General features: G+C 34.8%; 1 long non-coding RNA gene across 1 annotated transcript in view; it reads left to right on the top strand.

Moving 5' to 3' along the window:
* The window catches only part of LOC145545157 (uncharacterized), an 81,941-nt gene that overhangs the window by 12,465 nt on the left and 48,478 nt on the right, over positions 1–20,998 (top strand). Inside the window, exon 2 of the long non-coding RNA XR_014081923.1 lies at positions 6,563–6,617. This is a non-coding gene — a long non-coding RNA (uncharacterized LOC145545157). The remainder of the gene's footprint in view (positions 1–6,562; positions 6,618–20,998) is intronic.

The following is a 20,998-nucleotide window of genomic DNA, read 5'->3' as shown; positions in this document are numbered from 1 at the left end:
TTTGCCTTGATTCATGGACCTAACATTCCAGGTTCCTATGCAATATTGCTCTTTACAGCATCGGACTTTGCTTCTATCACCAGTCCCTTCCACAACTGGGTGTTGGTTTTGCTTTGGCTCCATCTCATCATTCTTTCTGGAGTTATTTTTCCACTGATCTCCAGTAGCATATTGGGCACCTACTGACCTGGGGAGTTCATCTTTCAGTGTCCTATCTTTTTGCCTTTTCATACTGTTCATGAGGTTCTCAAGGCAAGAATACTGAAGTGGTTTGCCATGCCCTTCTCCAGTGGACCACATTACGTCAGACCTCTCCACCATGACCCATCCGTCTTGGTTGGCCCCACACGGTATGGCTAGTTTCACTGAGTTAGACAAGACTGTGGTCCGTGTGATCAGATTGGCTAGGTGTCTGTGATTGTGGTTTCAGTCTGTCTGCCCTCTGATGCCCTATCTCAGTGCCTACCATCTGACTTGGGTTTCTCTTACCTTGGACATGGGGTATTTCTTCATGGCTGTTCCAGCAAAGCACAGCCGCTTCTCCTTACCTTGGAAGTGGGGTATCTCTTCTCGGCCACGCTTCTGCACCATCGCAGTCGCTGCTGCACTTCTGCAGTTAATGAGGAACTCCTGGAAAGTTTACACCAAAGAGGACCTTTCAGTGCTCCTTTCCCTGTGGTGATCCCCGGCCTACCGATGTTTCCACAGGAGGCCCTTCAACACTAGCAGGTAGTTTTGGTTCAGTCTCCTGTTCGGTCACTGTGAAACCTGGAGCTAATTTTTTCAAGAGAAACAAAAAGGTAAGCCTTAACTAGACTGAAGAAGAAGAAAAGAGGGGACCTAAATAAACAAAGTAAGAAATGAGAGAAGAGAAATAACAAAGGATACCACAGAGACACCAAAAAATTTAAAAGAGAATACTACAGACATTTATATGGCAACAAATTGGACAACCTGGAAGAAATGGGTACACTTCTAGAAATATGCAATTTTTCAAGTTTGAATCAGGAAGAAATAGAGAAGCTGAACAAACTTGTCACCAGTAGTGACATTGCATTTTTAATAGCAAATCTCCCAGCAAACAGAAGTTCAGGACCAGGCAACTTCACAGGGGGAATTCTACCAAACATAATAAAAGAGCTAATACCTTTTCTTCTCAAATTATTCCAGAAAATTGAGAAGGGGACATTTCCAAATTCATTCTACCAGGCCACCATGACACTGATACCAAAACCAGACAAAGGCACTACCACAAAATAGTTTTTTTTTTTTAAGTCAATTGATTGTAAATGCTAACCATATCTACAAAATACCATCATAAGAACCATGAAATTAGTGTTTGATTAAATTTCTGGGACAATATTCTAGTCAAATTGACACTTAAAAGTAGCCATTGAAGTGAAGCAATTTATAAAGTAGGCATTATCATTTCCACTTACATATGAGAAAACATGAGAATCATTGATTTCATATAAGATCATTATTTTCACTAAACTTGTTTTTGGCTGAGCTAAGATTCTCATTCTAGGAGTCTCTTAAATTCAAAGTCTTAACTAGTGTATTATAAAACCAAGAATACAAAAAATATTTTTAAAAAATAATTTAAGCAAGTCAGTATTCTGATTTACATTTGTCTCCCTTATCCCACCTGTATGAGAGATTGAATAACAAATAGTTGGACATAGAATTCCACTATAAAGAACTTACTCTGCTGATCATCAAGCAGGTAGAGAAAATGATTCTGGATGAAAAGACAAAGGTTGTCTTGTAAACATTTTAAGTCCAATAATCCTGCATTTCCCTTGGTAATTGAAATCATTGGTCTAGTGTTATTAACATTTTTTTTCCTTTAAAGTATGAAATATAAATATTTGATCACAATTTCTCTTTAATTCTTAACTTTTAATGTTGATTGCATTTTAAACTATTAAATGTCAAGTCATTTGAGACATAATGATACAAAAGGTGTTTTCCTTTATTTGTAAAAAGATGTTTACCTTTATTTGTGAAAAGGTTTGAAGAGCATATTTTTCATATTCTTTTCCACAAAGTAAACAGCTCCTGATTTATTTCAGTTTTTCAAATAAAATACTGCATTATCATATTGGAGGTAGTGAAAGCTCTCATGGCATGCTTCTGCAAAGTTTTATTCTAAGCATCAAAGAGGAAACTAGTAAAAGTTTGTGCTTGTCAGTGATGTTCATATTGAAGTTGTCTAAATTATAAACATCCCACCTTAAAAGCTTTCATATTCACTAAACTGCTCAGTTACATTATTTCCTTATCAACCTGTCAAGTTCATATTAACTTGAATCATGCATTTTCCCCCAGTTCATTGGTAATCCTTACCAAACATGAATTAAAAATAAAAATAATTAACTTATTTTAAATTCTATAAATGGCAAGGTGTATTGCTTAAGCTTTATGTTGTTTGAAGGATGATTAAATTTTTCTTGACTATTATTAAACAGTTTAATTGAACAGTGATGTTTGATGTGGATAAATTCATAACATTACATAAAAATCCAATAATATGTTCAATCTTCTTCTAAAATATATTATTAAACAAATGTTATTTTCCTACATTATTTACCATAATATAAATATTACCTGGATAAGGTTGAGGATTAGGGAAAAAGTCCCATTTCATCCAGGTGCATCATTTCCTCCTGATCTATTTTCCGTATTAGAAAATTGAAATTTTTAAAATAAAAAGCTAGGAAAACTATAAAAATAACTAAGCCAATTTAGTAATTCCAGCATCCTAAACTTAAATTTCAATTAAACTTCCATATATAATAAGATCAATTTTGTATGCATTAACATGGTTTCAAATATATAAGGCAAAGTTGACAGAAATAAAAGGATTATTAGATAAATTCAGAATCATATTTAGAAGTTTTTTGTTGCTTTTGTTTTTTTAATTGATTTGGTCATGTTGTACAGATATGGAGCACACGAAATCTTATTTCCCAGAAGAGGGATGGAACCTGTGCTCCCTGCAGTGGAAGCACAGAATCTTAGCTACTGGATCACCAGGGAAGTCACTATTTGGAAGATTAAAGGAAACTTCTATTAGTAACTGATAGGCATAGACCAAAATATATATATATATATATATATATAACTCAACAACGTGCAAAACAAACTTGAACAAAGGAGGTGAGTTGATGCATACAAAGCACATCAACTCTCACCTCCACAATGAAAAGAATTTTCAAATGCACTTGGACCATTTACCAAAATGGATCATGAATTGATTAATAAAAGCATGACTCCACAAGTTTCAAAGCCAGACTAAAATTTGAAAAAAAATGTTTTTACAACAGTTTGATTAAGCTAGAATAAAATAACAGAAAAGTCATTAAGCAAGCAAGCAGTACACTTCTAATAACTCATAGGTTAGAGGAAAAATAAAATTTGCAAATATTCTGAAATGAAAAATGGAAACATGAAAAATATTAATAACCATTGTAAAGTAGCTTTCATTTTTCTTAATAATCTAGAAAAAAGACATTAAACATAAATACAAGTAGAAGGGAGGAAATAATTGAGACAAAATCAGAAATAAAAATTTAAATATATACAGAGAAGTCAGCAAATCAAAAATTAAATTCTTTGAAAATCAAAAATGTTAAACTTCTTAGACATCTTATGAATAAAAGAAAGCAGTACAAATTGCCAGTACTGAAAACAAAAGCTATGATTACCACTATGGATATTTTAATATTAAAATAATAAAATTTGTATAGCTTGCACAAGTCTAAGAAAATAAATTCAAACATTTGAATGAATGAGCATATTTCTTGAAAAACATAACTGGATAAATGCAAAAAAGAGCAAAAACTGTGTGGTCCTCTAGTTATTAAATTTAAAATGTAAATAAAAACTTTTCTATAAAGTGAAGTATGTTCAGTGGTAAATTATTTGAAATGATTAATAATGTTATCAATTTTAATGAGATCTTCCAGAGAGTCAAAACCAGCTTACAAAGGACTGCTTTCTAACTCATTTTTATGAATTCAGTAAACTATCCTGAAGCCAAAAAACAATAACATTAAAAAAATAAAAATAAAAGCCAGTAATTCAATAATATGAGAAAAACAGGTCACAGACCAAATAAATTTGTTGTTAACTATTCTCACAGAAAAACATATCCATAATAAATTTTCCATTGTAGTGAGTTTGAATTTTATTTTAGTCCTGGGGAAATTAATTTGCATTTCCTGTATTATGGATACTGAAAGACTTTTTGTCTTTTTTCAAGATTTTTATTTAGATAATAAGTACATCTATTGAATAATCTTGTCTTGCAGCACCTATTTTTACTACTTGAACCTAAGTCCAGACTTCTTCATCTTGCTTTAGCTTTTTGTTTGCTTCCAGTTGTCAAAATTGTATTTATACAGTTAAACTCAGACTTCATTAACTATTGAAAGTCCAATTTTCACTGATGAAAAAATTCTTTGCTTGATCAACTTTCAAGCTTTAGTCAGACTCCCAAACCCTCTTCTAGGCCCATCTGTGTCCTTCCTTATAAAATTCAATTGTAGCAAGAATATGGCTCTCAGTTTAGCAAGAACCCTCCATCCTTAATATCTGATTACTCTTGATATCTGATATGGCTGTTAGTAGTTGCACTGAACATACTAGTGATAATATTTCTTTGAGATTCTAATTTCAGGTCTTTTGGATAGGTACTCAGAAGTAGAATTTTTGGACCGTATTATAGTTCCATTTTTGTGAGCTTCCATACTATTTTCCATAGCAACTATACCATTTTGCATTCTACCAGTAGTGTACAAGAGTTCTAATCTCTCTATAACTTTGCCAACACTTGTCTTTTATATTTTGATAACAGACATCCTAAGAGGTGTGAGATGATACGTTTGTGGTTTTAATGTGCATTTCTTGATGATTGGAGATGTTGGCATCTTTTTCTATCCTTGTTGGCCATTTGTATGTATTCTTTAGAAATATGTCTGTTCAAGTCCTTAGCCCGTGTTTTAATTGGACTGTTTTTTTCTTTTTGCTTATGCAGCAAACATGTCTGTAAAGCTTCTGTACAGCTAAAGAACCTGCCTGCCAATTCAGGAGACTTAAGCGACAAGGGTTCTATCTCTGGGTTGGGAAGATCCCCTGGAAAAGGAAATGGCAACCGACTCCAGTATTCTTGCCTGGAGAATACCATGGACTGAGGAGCCTGATGGGCTACAATCCATAGGGTAGCATAGATTCGGACATGACTGAAGCAACTTAGCACAAAGGAAATAATCAACAAAAGGAAAAGGATGGGAGAAAATATCTGCAAACAATATATCTATTTATAAAGGGTTAATTTCCTTTACAGAAACTTTTTCTGGAGGAGGAAGTTGGCAACACACTCCAGTATTCTTGCCTGGGAAATTCCATGGACAGAGGAACTTGGCGGGCTACAGTCCATGCAGTTGCAAGAGTCTGGCATGACTTAGCAACTAAACCATCAACCATGACAGAAACTTTTTAGTTTGATATAGTCCCGCTTGTTTATTTCTGCTTTTGTTGTTGTGCTTTTCGTGTCCTATCCATGAAATCACTGCCATGACCAATCTCAAGAAGATATTCCTTTGTTTTCTAGGAGCTTTATGGATTCAATTCTTACATGTTCATCTTTAATCCTTTTTGAGTTTGCTTTGTGTATGGTATGAGATAAGGGTCCAATATCATTATTTGCTTGTAGATATCTAATTTTTCTAGTACTACCTCTTGAAGAGGTTATCCTTTTCTTATTGTGTAGCCTTGGCACCCTTGTTGAACATCAGTTGACCATATATGTGGATTTATTTCCTGGCAGTCTGTTCTGTTCAATTGGTCTGTTTGTCTGTCTGTATGCTAAAACTAAAATATTTGGCATGGAATATGAAGATATTTGTGATTTGTTTTCCTATGTGTCAGCAAACAAGAGCAGCAACATGGTATGTGTGTGTGTCCATGTAAGACAGAGGGAGAGAGATGTATCTCTGAAGTCTGATGATTTTATTTCAGTGTCTAGCATGGTAACCCCTTCCACCTAGCCTCATCACTGTATGACATTAGACTGTTGATTATCATTGAGTCTCTCCCATCAATGATCAGAAGTTTTGACTACTGCCACATACATTGCCAGAAGTCTGTACAGATTAGTAATCCACCAGAGGTTGCCTGATATTTGAGTAACTGTGCCAAACCCAAAATTGACAATGAAAGGCTCTCTCTTTACTAAAATAAATGCAGACAATTAAAACCTCCTCATTTGTCTCAGGAGGTTCCAGAGGGACTGCACAAGAAGCTTTAGCAATCCAGTCATCACCATCTCTTACACAAAATTTCAGTTAGTACATTGTTGGTAACTGTTCATCATTTTCCAAAAGCCAATAACATTCTCTTTGCTCATTTTATTTACTTTTATGTTTTATTTATCAAAATGCAGTTATCACTTGCTGTGCTAGAAGCTCTGCTTAAAAAGCTTTATAAATACTAAATTATTTAGTCTGTTTAGTTTGTATAACATTATGTACTTATAGTTGTTATCCTTATTTTACAGAAAATAAATCTGAGGCACAGAGAAGTTAACTGCCTGGCCCAAGATCCCAGAACTAGTAAGTGACAAAACAAGGATTCAACCTAAGTACTTTAACACTAGATCTCATATTATGGACAATTTTACCTTATGATTTCCTGTCTCTTCAAACTCCCAGTAGCTTCTTAATGCTTACCATCAAGCTTCACCTTCTTTAAGCATGGTCCTCAAAGCTTTTCATACATATGCTTTTACTGCTATTTAAGTCTCTTCTCTAATCACTTCATTTCCTATAGTCTATGTCATAATAATGTCTCATTTTCTTTCATATATATGCAATTTTTATTGACTGCAATGCATTGAATCAGTTACTTGCTTGAACCATGCTAAATGTTGCTTGATATTGAACTTGAAGTGTTTCAACTTACTCTTTTCTGTAGTTCTGTGTACTTTTGACTCTTGCATGTCTAACGTGATGTTATTTTTTTCTGACATTATTTATATTCATATTGACCCCTTCTTATTTTCTTATTCCAAGAACCTGAGTTGTTTTTATCATTCTAACTCACACTCCTGATTTTAACCTATCCCTATGTGTTGTTCAAGGGTAATTTCTCTTTCCAAAGCATAACATTCTCATCAAGTTTTTGGTCTTGATGTTAGCTTTGCCTGAGAATGACACAATTAGTGATATTCATTAGAGGTACAGGAAATAGAATGAGAAATTATAAAATTCTACCATCATTGAACTACAGGAATCAGAATAGTGTCATGGAGCTAATATTTGTATATCCAGTTGCTAACTATTATTTATCATCACTCAGCTATAATGACTTAATCCCTGAAATGTTCCTTATTTCCTATTAGAGACTTTTGCTTTCTTATTATCACTTTTTCATTGTTGGTTTTGAAAGTAATGTACCATAAAAATTTTGACTTTTGCTAAAGTGTTAGCTGTTAACTGAAATTGGGTTAACTCTTATAATGCATGATTACTACATTGCAAGTTATCTACTATATGGATATATACTCCATGATATAAATCAGCAACACTCAGTACTTACTAAAGCTCTAGTGCTTTTCATTACAAGGAAAACTGTGCATAGTGAAAGTATTTATTTTCAAATGTAAATTAGAAATGGTCAGCTTAAAAATGGTTTATAAATAAATGCTGATTAATAATGTATGATAAATATTTTTATACTAATAATATACCATAAAATATGCTGTTTGCAGATGTTATTTTTATGGTTTGTATTTTAATTAGACCTTTTATCTTATGCTACTAGTAGTAGTGTTAGTAGCTCAGTCGTGTCTGACTCTTTGCAACCCATGGACTATAGTCTGCCAGGCTCATCTGTCCATGGGATTCTCCAGGCAAGAATACTGGAGTGGGTTGCCATGCCCTTCTCCAGGGGATCTTCCCAAACCAGGGATTGAATCTGGATATCCTTCTTTGCAGGCAGATTCTTTACCTTCTGAGCCACCAGGGAAGCTCTTTTCTCCCAATTATATAAATATATCTTATACATTGTATGTATTACATATATAAATATTTTTTTCAGAAAGTTTTTTTTTATTCCATATTTTTTGTTCGTACATCGATTCAGGTCAGTTCAGTCGCTCAGTCGTGTCCGACTCTTTGCAACCCCATGAATTGCAGCATGCCAGGCCTCTCTGTCCATCACCAACTCCCTGAGTCCACCCAAACCCATGTCCATCGAGTCGATGATGCCATCCAACCATCTCATCCTCTGTCGTCCCCTTCTCCTCCTGCTCCCGGTCCTACCTAGCATTAGGGTCTTTTCCAATGAGTCAACTCTTTGCATGAGGTGGCCAAAGTATTGGAGTTTCAGCTTCAACATCAGTCTTTCCAATGAACACCCAGGATTGATCTCCTTTAGGATGGATTGATTGGATCTCCTTGCAGTCCAAGGGACTCTCAAGAGTCTTCTCCAACACCACAGTTCAAAAGCATCAATTCTGCGGTGCTCAGCTTTCTTCACTGTCCAACTCTCACATCCATATATGACCACTGGAAAATCCATAGCCTTGACTAGACAGACTTTTGTTGGCAAAGTAATGTCTCTGCTTTTAAATATGCTATCTAGGTTGGCCATAATCTTCCTTCCAAGGAGTAAGCGTCTTTTAATTTCATGGCTGCAATCACCATCAGCAGCGATTTTGGAGCCCAAAAAAATAAAGTCTGACACTGTTTCCACTGTTTCCCTTACATCTATTACAGGGAAACAAACATATTTAATTCCTATTATTTTCCTTATTAAGGTAAAATACTGTAAATTGGGACTTTCTGGTGTAATTTTGATGGCACTGATAGTGAAGGGGCTTTTTATCATATATAGTGTGATCTTGAAAAGGTCTATAACGAACACTTTTTAAAAGCTGTTTTGTGCATTAGAATCATAAACTTGAGTGAAAATCAGTATCAAGAAGTAGAATAATATACAATATTCAATAATGGCAACATACACAGCGTATTCCCTTTGCCACTGTTTTTTCACACACACACACATGCAAATTGCATATTAACTCATACAACTTCAAAATTTGACAAATGTATGCATAAGAAGTGTTTTATATTTCTCTTTCTAAGAGAAAACTAATAAATCTAGACTAAGCTGGAGACTGAATTGTTTGTGTCCCCACAAAAGTCATAGGTTGAAATCCTAACCATCAAGCAAACAGAATTAGAAGGTGGTATCTTCAGCAAGGTTATTAGCTCTTTAAGGTGGAGTCCTTATGGATGAAATCTATGTTTTTGTAAAAGAGGTTCCAGAGAGACCCCTAACCCTTTCCACCAGTTAAGAACCAGGAAGCAGGCTTTCACCAGACAGTGAATCTGTTGGTCCCTTGATCTTGGACTTATAAACTTCCAAAACAATCAGAGATAAGTGCTTTTTTAAAAACAACTTTTTTAATTTAATTTTTATTTTGTATTATAGTTAATTCAGTGTTGCATTAGTTTCAGATGTACAGCAAAGCGGTTCAGTTATACATATACACGTATCCATTCTTTTTTAGATTCTTTTCCTATATAGGTTGTTATAGAATATTGAGGAAAGTACATGAGTCCTCAGTTGTTCAGTCATGTCCAACTCTTTGCAACCCCATGGACTGTGGCCCGCCAGGTTCCTCTGTCCATGGGATTCTCCAGGCAATAATACTGTTGTTGATTGCCATATCTTTCTCCAGGGGATCTTCCCAACACAGAAATTGCACTCATGTCTTTCGTGTCCCCTACATTGCCAGGTGGATTCTTTACCAGTGAGCCACCTGGGAAGCCTATTGAGTAGAGTCCCCATGCTATGAATAGGTCCTTGTTGATTATTTGTTTTATATATAGTGCTGTGTATATATATTAATCACAACCTCCTAATTTATCCCTCCCTCCCTATAACTTTCCCCTTTGGTAACCATAATTTTGTTTTCTATGTCTGTGAATCTCTTTCTCTTTGTAAATATGTTCATTTGTATCATTCTTTTTAGATTTCGCTTAATATAATAATCTCTGGGTCTATCCATGTTGCTGCAAATGGCATTATTTCATTCTTTTTTATGACTAATATCCCACTGTATGTGTACCACATCTTTATCCATTACCCTGTTGATGGATACTTAAGTTGCTTCCATGTCTTAGATATTATAAATAGTGGTGCAATGAATTTTGGGGTGCATGTATCTTTTTGAAGTATGTTTTTTCTCTGAATATAGGCCCAGGAGTGGGACTGCAGGATCATATGGGATTAATAGTTCCAGTCTTAGTTTTTTGAGGAACTTCCATACTATTCTCAGTATGGCTTGTACCAATTTACATTCCCACCAACAGTGTAGGAGAGTTTCCTTTCTTCCACACCCTCTCCAGCATTTACTGTTTGTAGATTTTTTGATGATGGCCATTCTGACCAGTGTGAGGTGATACTTCACTATAGTTTTGATTTACATTTCTCTAATAATTAACAATGTTGAACACCTTTTTACGTGCTTTTTGGCCATCATTTACATGTTTTTTTGGAGAAATGCTTATCTAAATATTCTGCCCATTTTTTGATTGGGTTGTTGGTTTTTGATATTCAGCTTGTCTGAGTAGTTTGTATATTTTGGAGATGAATCTCTTATTGGTTGCTTTGTTTGCAAATATTTTATCCCATTTTGTGCGTTGACCTTTTGTTTTGTTGATGGTTTCCTTTCCTCTGCAAAAGCTTTTAAGTTAGGTTCCATTTGTTTATTTTTGTTTTTATTTATATCATTCTTTGAGGTGTACTGAAAAAAGATCTTACTGTGATTTATGTAAGAGAGTGTTCTGCCTATGTTTTCCTCAAAGAATTTTAGAGTATCTGATCTTACATTTAGTCCTTTAATGAATTTTTGGTTTATTCTTGTGTACAGTGTTAAAGAATATTCTAATTTCATTCTTTTACATGTAGCTGTCCAGTTTTCCCAGCACCACTTATTGAAGAGATTCTTTTCTCTTTATTTTATATTCTTGTATCCTTTGTCATAGATTAATTGACCATAGGTATATGGATTTATTTCTAGGCTTTCTGTCCAGTTCCATTGATATAAATTTGTTTTGTGTGCCAGTACCATACTGTTTTAATGACTGTACTTATGTAGTATAATCTGAACTCAGGGAGCCTGATTCCTCCAGATCTGTTTTTCTTTCTCAAACTTGCGTTGGCTGTTCATGGTCTTTTGTTTTTCCATACAAGTTGTAAAATTTTTTGTTCTAGTTGTGTGAAAAATGCCATAGGTAATTTGACAGGGGTTGCATTGAATCTATATATTGCCTTGGGTAGTGTACTTATTTTGACAATATTGCTTTTCTTAATCCAAGAACTTGGTATATCTCCCCACCTGTTTGTGTCATCTTCAATTTCTTTCATCAGTTTCTTAACAGTTTTCAGAGTAAAGGTCTTTTGTCTCCTTAGGTCAGTTTATTCCTAGGTATTTTATTATTTTTGATGAAATGGTAAATGGGATTGTTTCTTTAATTTCTGTTTCTGATCTCATTTTTTTGTGTTTAGAAATGCAGGAGGTTTCTGTATATTAATTTTGTACCCTGCAACTTTACCAAATTATTGATTGAGCTCTAGTAGTTTTCTGGTAGCATCTTTAGGATTTTCTGTGTATAGTATCATGTCATCAGCAAACAGTGCCAGTTTTACTTCCTTTCCAATTTGGATTCCTTTCTTTTACTTCTCTGATTTTTTTCACTAGGACTTTCACTTTCAAAAATATGTTGATTAAAAGTGGCAATAGTGAACATCCTCTTCTTATTCCTGATCTTTGAGGAAATGCTTTCAGCTTTTTTCTGTTGAGTATGATGTTATCTGTGGGTTTTTCATGTAAGACCTTTATTAGGTTGACACATGTTCCCTCTATACCCACTTTCTGGAGAGATTTTATCATTAATGGGTGTTGAATTTTGTAAAAAGTTTTTTTTGCATTTATTGAGACAATCCGTATGATTTTATTCTTCATTGTGTTAATGTGGTGTATAACACTGATTGATTTGCAGATATTGAAAAACCCTTGCATACCTAGGATAGATCCCATATGATCATGTTTTGTGATCCTTTTAGTGTATTGTTTGTTTTGGATTGCTAGTGTTTTGTTGAGTTTTTTGTGTCTGTTTATCAGTGATATCAGTCTGAAATTTTCTTTTTTTGTGGTCTCTTTGGTTTGGGCATCAGGGTGATGGTGGCCTCATAGAATGAGTTCCTTCCTCTGCAAATTTTTGGAATAGCTTCAGAAGGATAGGTGTTAGCTCGTCCTAAATATTTCATAGAATTCACCTGTGAAGCCATCTAGTCCTAAACTTTTGTTTCTTTGATTTTTTTTAAATCATAGTTTCAATATCAGTACTTGCAGTTGGTCTTTCCATATTTTCTATTTCTTGTGGGTTGAGTCTTGGGAGATTGTACCTTTCTAAGAATTTGTACAATAGTTCTTCGGAGTTTTCCATTTTATTGGCATATAGTTGCTTGTAGTAGTCTGTTATGATCCTTTGGATTTCTGTGTTGTCAGTTGTAACGTCTCCTTTTCCATTTCTAATTTTATTGATTTGAGCCCTCTTTTTTTTAATGAGTTTGACTAAAGGTTTATCAATTTTGTTTATCTTTTCCAAGAACCAGCCTTTAGATTCATTGATCTTTTCTGTCATTTCCTTTGTCTCTATTTCATTTATTTCTACTCTGATCATTATGATTTCTTTCCTTCTACTAACTTTGGGTTTTATTTTTTCTTCTTTCTCTAGTTGTTTTCAGAATAAAGTTAGGTAGTGTTTATTGTTTGTGGAAAAAAATTACAAGGCATAAAATTCTACTGTGACTTAATTATGTTTTACTTAATTATATGTAAAGGTGACATTTAAGAAGGTAAATTCAAATACTTATATATATATATGCATTGTGACCTAGTAATTACGACCCATGTTTACCATAAATTCCATTCAGATTTTAAAAATGCAATCTAGTTCGTGTATTGGCAGAGTCTTGGAAATGTCAAGTATATCAGCATTAAAAAATAATGCTTAATCTTTTAGATAGAATGATTAATATAAAATATTGCTGTCTTAAGTTTAAAAAAGTGTAATTTAACACATTGTGCTTATGTTAAAAATCAACCTAACAGTATGCTCAAAAAGTGGTGTAACCCTAAGTAACCAAAATATTCTGAGCAAAAGTCTGTGCACCAAGATAGTGGTTTTAAATTTTGTCTTTGTTATCTTGGAATAATATGTGATAAATAGCTCCACTTTCTGAAGAGAAGTGCTTGACCAGTTCATGAAAGATGTACAAAAAATAAAGAAATTGAAAAAGTCCTAACAGTAACTTACTGATTACTCACTTCCAGCCTTTGTAAGAAATGAAAATAAAAAAGGACGAGTCTAGAATCTGAGGTGTTTTGGCATAGTGGATTATCACTACAAATCTCTCTTCTCTTTAGAGATATTTCTGCCCCACTTTAAACAAAGTTAGTGGTGAGAATGAGGTCTCCTCATAAAGAGAAAACTACTATCTTTCTTCCTGGCTAGGTATTTGCTGAATAAGCAGTAGAAAATTGTATAACCACTTCAGTGTATCCGACAGAGAATTAGTGAGGAGTTCTTTGGAAAAGTCCCTATCTGTTTTCTGAAATTGAATGTCCTGTATTTAAAAAAAAAAAAAAAAAGACTGGGGAATTTTGACAGTAGTGGCCACCTAAAACTTTCTATCAAAGCAGAATGAAGGAAGAAAGCTTTAGAGAAGTCAGTACAACCTGTAATTTTCATGACAAGAAATCCAGAAATTTCTAGTGGACAACGTGTATATCCAGAATAGGAGCTGAATATTCGCCATTTGATGAGGACCCAACCAATGGTTCAGAGAAGGTAATGGCACCCCACTCCATTACACTTGCCTGGAAAATCCCATGGACGGAGGAGCCTGGTGGGCTTTAGTCCATGGGGTCGCTAAGAGTCCGACACGACTGAGTGACTTCACTTTCACTTTTCACTTTCATGCATTGGAGAAGGAAATGGCAACCCACTCCAGTGTTCTTGCCTGGGGAATCCCAGGGACAGGGGAGCCTGGTGGGCTGCAGTCTATGGGGTTGCACAGAGTCGGACACGACTGAAGCGACTTAGCAGCAGCAGCAGCAGCAACCAATGGTTGGGTCTGTTGGAACAAAGTAACTTCAGCAGAAAGAATGTATAGAGTAAGTCACTGGGTGGAGGTGGACAAGAGCTGAGAAAGTGCATCACAGAATGTGAAAGTTGAGTAGTTCAGAGTATCCTCCAAGACCAGTGAACGAGGCACACATCAGCTCTCCAGAAATGACCCAAAGGAGGGCATCTGATGCTAGAGAGCATCTGACTATGGAAAAATACAAAGAGAGCTACTTGGTGAAAAGCTGATAGTCCCATTACATACTGCTTTTCCTATGTGTACCCTCACTGAAATCAGCTCACTCAAAACGGTTATACCAGATATTGATCTAAAAGACTCATAAAGGTGTTTTGAGTGGAAGTAAATATATCTACACTGATATTTCTGTAAGATGAATTCAGTGGTTTCTCACACACCTCTGTTTACTTGGCACAGTTTTTATGGTCTCGAAAATAATCTGGGGTGGTTATAATTAAATCGCTAAAGCCAGGTAAATAACTGAATTTTAATTATTTCTCCATTTGCACATATCATACATCTTTAGCCTCTAAATATTAATGTAATAGAAATCTAGATCTGTAAAAATGTAGAAAGATCAGATTACTTTGGCTGTTGTAATATGTTTCAATGTTCATTTCCTATAAAATTAACTTCATTATATTTATAACGAGAAAAAAGACTAATATCCCATTCAAAATATTTGGGTCCTTTGTATGAGTGCATCATTAGTGAATTTAAAACATTTATACTGAGGGGAGGGTAATTGAGTGTGTCCTGAAGTGTAATAATCAGATTATTTGACAGAAAATGTCCAAACACTCTTGCACAAATAAGATAATACATATGTATATATATATATATATATATAATACATATATATGTGTGTGTGTGTGAGTGTGTATGTATAAGTACTACATGACCTGTATTGAATATATTGGTACCCACCTATGAGTCAAAACGTCACTCAATAATCATTCTCTTCTATATGTATGATATGGTGTGTCTTTTTTATTATTATTTTTATTTACAAACATAATGACATACACAGAAAGAAACTAAAGTGCTTCAGCAGACTATTAGTTTTCTATTGTGAAACTCACTTTAGTTAAAATCGTATTATTATTATAATCATGTATATGTAAGATTTCTTTTCCCAAAAAGGAAAGTGGGGATAGAAATTGAATCTCTTATCATGCTGAATCTGTCATTTCACAGAGTGTGATTTCTTACTAGCTTCTCTTCTTCCATTTTTTTTCTTTCCTTTAGATAGAGTGAGTACACTACAGTAACATTGTGTTTAAACCAGACTCATGATATGGCAAATGTGGCTGAAATGCTCATTTAAGTCAATATATTTTAATACAGTATATACATTGGTGTACTGAATGAATTAACTGTTGTAATGTGAGATCACTTGGCACAGTAGTTTATATTAAAGGAAATATCACTTTTAACTAACTCTTAACCATCTGTTGTGTACTCTAATTTAAAAAGACTATAATTTACAATTGCAAAAGTAGGTAAGTGACAAATGATTAAAATGCATATTTATATGCAATATTCAGCTGAACATACATCTGTTCTGTTTATCTCTGGCATATTAGATGCTAATTGGGAGACAAGCACCTTCACATATGAGGATAGATTTGGGGAGGGATAAAAGTAGGAATTATTTTTTTAATACTATTTTTTAAATTTTTTGTGATTTAAATTAGTGATTCACAATTTCTAAAGGTTATACTCCATTTTTAGATATTATAAAATACTGGCTATATTCCCTGAATTGTACAATACATCTTTGTAGCTTATTTACTTTATACATGATAGTTTGTACTTCTTAACCTCCTACCCCTATCTTGCTCCTCCCTCTTCCCTTCCCTACTGGTAACCATCAGTTTGTTCTCTATATCCATGGGTCTGTTTCTTTTTTGTTATTAAAATATTCACTAGTTTGTTATGTTGTTTATATCTCACATATAAATGATCTCAGATGGTATTTGTCTTTCTCTGTCTGACTTATTTCACTTATCATAACACTGTCCAAGTTCACTCATGTTGTTAAAATGGCAAAATTTCATTCTTTTTTTAATGGTTGAGTACCATTCTGGTGTGGGCCTAAAGATACCACATCCTCTTTATCTACTCATCTGTTGATGGACATTTGCTTTCATATGTTAGCTGTTGTAAATAATGCAGCTGTGAACATTGGGAGGCACTTTTTGAATCAGTATTTTCATTATTCTTGCATATATACTCAGGAGTGGAATTGCTCAGTAAAGTAGGAATTATTTTTAGATCACTCCCTTTTATAAAGTTGTAACACTGACAAAATCTGGGCCCAATTAATAATAAATAATTATTATTTATAATAATACTATATTTTTACAATGCTCCATCATGAAGAGGTTGGTTGCCAAAATTACTCTTCAATAAAGAGCATTATTTAGTTTGGTCCAAATGAAATTTCCAGTATTGAACCTTTCTTTTTCTTTATAATGCAAATTTTATACATGGAGGAACATTAAATGTATATAAATGCATATTCTGGAGTGGAAGAAGTCAGTCTGAGTAATGAATGTGTTTAATTATATGACATGGACAAGCCAGAACTACAGAGACAGTAAAAAGATGAGTGATAGTCAGATGTTCTTTGGAAGGGAGGGAAGTGTAGGTGAGGAAAAAGAATTTTCTCTATGGCATCTGGTCCCATCACTTCATGGCAAATAGATGGGGAAACAGTGGCTAACTTTATTATTCTGGGCTCCAAATCACTGCTGATGGTGATTGCAGCCATGAAATTAAAAGACCTTTACTTCTTGGAAGGAAAGTTATGACCAACCTAGATAGCATGTTGAAAAGCAGAGACATTATATTGTCAACAAAGTTCCATCTAGTCAAGGCTATGGTTTTTCCAGTGGTCATGTATGGATGTGAGAGTTGGACTATAAAGAAAGCTGAGCACAGAAGAATTGATGTTTTTGAACTGTGGTGTTGGAGAAGACTCTCAAGAGTCCCTTGGACTGCAAGAAGATCCAACCAGTCCATCCTAAAGGAGATGAGTCCTGGGTGTTCATTGGAAGGACTGATGATGAAGCTGAAACTCCAATACTTTGGCCACCTCATGCGAAGAGCTGACTCATTGGAAAAGACCCTGATGCTGGGAAAGATTGAGGGCAGGAGGAGAAGGGGATGACAGAGGATGAGATGGTTGGATGACATCACCAACTCAACGGACATGGGTTTGGGTGGACTCTGGGAGTTGGTGATGGACAGGGAGGCCTGGCGTGCTGCGATTCATGGGGTTGCTAAGAGTTGGACACGACTGAGCGACTGAACTGAACTGAACTGAACTACACTTTTCTAGATTCTTGGATGAGATACTCTCTGTGATGAAAGACAGATTAATAGGAGAAAAACAAACAGAAGTTTAATAACATGGATACCTCCTGTATACATGGGACTTACCCAGGAAAACTGAGTAACTTCCCTAAATGGCCCAAGCCACCACCTTAAATACCAACTCTAGCTAAAGACAAAAGAAAATGTTGGAGGTGAGAGGGGGGGTCAGTTATAGGCAGATATCAAGAAATGCATAGTAAGAGGGGTAAGTTATTATGCAGATATAAGTTGTTGCCTTATCCATTGATAAGAGCTTCTGGAGCTGTGTAGGCAATCCTGATATTGACCAGGATTCTTGGCCTTCCCCAATCAAAAGAAATTGATTGGAGGCCAGACAGGAAATTCAGGTAAAGTTTTATTGGGGCTCTTGAGCTGCAAGAGGGAACAAAAACAAGTAACATGTTCCCTTGCTCACCTCCCAAGAAGGGGAGAGCTGATTCCTTATATGAGATGAGGGAAGGGGCGTGTATAGAGGTTGAACCAGAGGGGTGACATAGGTGTTTTGCCAACCTCTTTGGTGGTGTTACTGCAGGGGGCATCTGCAGTACCCTGCTTTTGCTCCCAACATCATGTTTTGAAAGCTTTCAGAAGTGGCAGCTGGGTTTGTTTGGTTATTATTATTATTATTGGTCTTTTTGTGTCTTTTGTCCAGAATTTTCCCCAGCTGCACATGCATGCACTTATTTTTACTTCTTTATAGTTCCTTTTATTTTGTTTCCTGAGGAGACATTTGTCCAGGTACAAGCACTTCAGCAAAGGGTCCCCGGTTCCAGGCTATCTCAGTCCTCTTCCTGGTACAGGAAGGGAGAAACTCTTACAAATGGAAGTTTCTCTTACAGTGTAAATGTTTCTTACAGAAAGGTAACTTCTACTCAGTTTTCAGAGCCTCTCCTAAGTCTGCTGTTTCTTAAAAATAACCAGCTCAAAATAGTATGCCAAAGTGCTACATCTTGGGTTGATGTATTTTGCTCCCCTTCAGAAAGGATGAATAGATGAAGCACAGGGAATTTTTAGGGGGGTTAAAAACTATCCTGTATGAAAATATAATGGTGGATACATGGCAGTTTGCATTTGTCAAAACTGATGGAACTGTATGGCATGAAGAATGAGCTCTGGTGTAAATTATGGATTATGTGTAATGTATCAATATTGATTGTAAGAAGTATACAACATGAATGCAGGATGTTATTAATAGAGGAAACTAAGTGGGAGGTGGATATGTGGAATTTCATTATATAACTGGTCAGTTAATCTGTAAATCTAAAAATGTACTAAAATATGAAATATATTAATTATAAAAATACAGAAATACAAGAGGATTTGCTAAATGATTTATTTGACTGCAGTCACTTCTGTCTTAAGAGTGTTGTAATTTATCTTGAGAATCCATGGCATTTGATTTTTGAAAATACCTTGATAATTGTTTTTGACGATGAAATCCAAAGCTCACAGGGAACAACTTCCAAGGGAGCAGTTTAACAAATAGATGTCTAAAATGTTCTATAAAAAAAAAAAAAAAAACAGAATTTGGAATATAACAGAAAAAATGTGGACAAATTTAAGAGAGTGAGATAAACACATGGATTAATCTGTAAAATGACATTTGAGGATGAAGAGGGCCTATGGAGAAGCATCAGGATGAGAGACTTGCAAAGTTTCCAGAAGTCATAAAATCAGAGCTAATTAAATTATTTGTTTCCCAGTGTTGTAAAGAACAACTTTCTACTCCCTCAAATTTTCAGCCAAATTTAAAGATAGAAATACAGCTAGTATCTAAGCTATCCTGGCATTTATTTATCTATATTAGTCATAGTTTATTCTGTTATCACAAATCAATGCTAACCCATTTAATGCATCAACACTGAAGAGAAATTGTTTTGCCATATAATAGCTTTATGGATATTGAAATATCTGATATGACAATTACAATTTTCAATATTATAAGTTTAAATAGATTTTGTTTGTTTTTTATCATAAGGTGGCTTGCATTTGTAAAGGCTGCACACAGCTAAGTTTTGATACAGTGTGCAAGTTATTCTAGTCCAACTTAAAATGTTTCTGTTTTTTATTATGGAGTAAAATCTAAATCTCCTTTATTGAACAACAAATACAAAACTCTGAGAGTTTAATGAAATATTCTTGTTATTCCAGAGATAACTGATTTAAATATAAACAAATACAGGTGGTTTATTTTCAAGCAGACTGGAGCACTTTGTTTTACTTGCCAGATTCAAGAGTTGCACGTGGTTAAATGAAACTAGTGAGCGCCAAGTGGGAAATTAACATTAAGAACATTGTTTATTCACTCAAAACTTCAGGATCATTTTTTCTTTCCCTGCCAAAACCAAAATTTTTTTTCATTCTCATGTGTCGCACTGTATTTTCTTCTTATTTTAAACCCTATTATATATGAAACCAAGTAAGAAATGAAACTAGGCTTTATGATTTTATAAGTGACAGCAGCTTTGTTTATTTTTATGTGGAGTTTTCAATTCAGAGTAAAACTTATTAAAATATTTTCAGGTTCTGTAATTAGGTGACAGCTGGCTTGTGAAGTACCCAATGCCAATTAGCAGAAAATCTTTTGCAAGAGAACAATTGTAATGAATATAATTTCCAAGAGGAGTTGCTTGTACTTCTCTCCTAAAAATGAAAAACTTCTCTACTTTCTCTGCACTTCAACTACAAGTTGATGTTTTTAGGATACACAGAAGCTTAATTTCTTGATTATCCTTCAATTTTTAAATTTTTTAATTCAATTACTCATCATTATACTGGAGAAGGCAATGGCAACCCACTCCAGTCCTCTTGCCTGGAAAATCCCATGGACGGAGGAGCCTGGTAGGCCGCAGTCCATGGGGTCACTAAGAGTCGGACTCGACTGAGCGACTTCACTTTCACTTTTCACTTTTCACTTTCATGCACTGGAGAAGGAAATGGCAACCCACTCCTGTATTCTTGCCTGGGGAATCCCAGGGAGGGCAGAGCCTGGTGGGCTGCCGTCTATGGGGTCGCACAGAGTCGGACATGACTGAAGCGACTTAGCAGCAGCAGCATCATTATACACACACACACATTTGTGTATGTGTTAAAAAAAAATAAAGCTTAACAGGAAAAGAAGCTTCCTTGTATCCTGTATCCTATAAACCTCTTTCAATTTAGAAATATATACTATATGGCTAAGAGATTCCATATCACCAGGCAATCTCTCTGTAGTATCTGTCTTATGGATATGTAATATATAAATTATTTGCTCATTCTTTTCTCAAAATAAGTATAACTGTGTTTGTGAGGATATAAAAGTGACTGTGGGAACAGAAGCAAAGGTCAATATGAAACCGCATTCCTGCTCAGATGAGACTCAAACCTAGCCATAACTCAGATTGGGACT

Source organism: Giraffa tippelskirchi, chromosome 4 (assembly GCF_054371585.1).
Source record: "Giraffa tippelskirchi isolate mGirTip1 chromosome 4, T2T-mGirTip1v1.2.pri, whole genome shotgun sequence".
NCBI classification, from domain to species: domain Eukaryota; kingdom Metazoa; phylum Chordata; class Mammalia; order Artiodactyla; family Giraffidae; genus Giraffa; species Giraffa tippelskirchi.
The sequence above is the reverse complement of the archived record's forward strand: the minus strand, read 5'-3'. Positions and strand labels throughout refer to the sequence as shown.